An 894-nucleotide genomic window follows, 5' to 3' on the forward strand; every position below is an offset into this window, starting at 1 on the left:
TGGCTTCTCTTGTTACGGAGCACGGGTTATAGTCGCATGGGCTTCAGTAGCTGTGTTGCGTGGGATTTGTTGCTCTGTGGCATGTGGGATCTTCCCGGACCACGGCTCGAACCCATGTCCCTTTCATTGGCAGGCGGATTCTTAACCACTCCGCCCCCAGGGAAGCCCTCAGTAGATCTTTTTAAAAGCAATGTATAACACTGTTAGTGGAATATCCTTGTATCTGGGATTTAGAATGAGGAAGGGCCCCGCTGATAATGTTGCTCAGGAAATCAATGTAGAAGCCACTCTCCTAAGAGGGTGGGGGAGATGTGGGCAAATGCTGAGGATCCTCCTGAGGGCAGGAGGGCTATGAGAAGAGGAGGTTCAGGGGGCCAAGCAGGGAGGGAATGTGGGCCTTGCTTAGAGCCTCTGCGGGCGTCTCTGCTGAAGAAGGAGGTCTTCCTGAGGTCTGTGCAATCGCACCCTAACCAGCAGCTGAGCAGAGCCCCCGAAAGTTGAGGGGTGGAGAATAGAAGTGAACCAGGACATCCCTGGTGGCCCAGTGGTTGGGAGGCCACATGCCAGTGCAGGGGACGTGGGTTCGATCCCTGGTCCGGGCGGTTCTCACATGCTGAGGAGCAGCTGAGCCCGCGAGACACAGCTGTGGAGACCCTCGCGCCTAGAACCAGAGCTCCGCAACGGGAGAAGCCGCCGCGATGAGAGGCACACGTGCCGCAGTGAGGACCTTACGCAGACAACAACAACAAAAAATTGAACCATTAGAATTAGTTAATTAACTAAGTAATTATTAAAATGTTTCAGTTTGTTTCTTTCTCTTCCTCACTACACTTGATAGAAAGTGACAGCTGTGTTTTATTTAATGCTTTAACAATCATATATATATGTATATGT

This window comes from Physeter macrocephalus, chromosome 20 (assembly GCF_002837175.3).
Source record: "Physeter macrocephalus isolate SW-GA chromosome 20, ASM283717v5, whole genome shotgun sequence".
NCBI lineage: Eukaryota > Metazoa > Chordata > Mammalia > Artiodactyla > Physeteridae > Physeter > Physeter macrocephalus.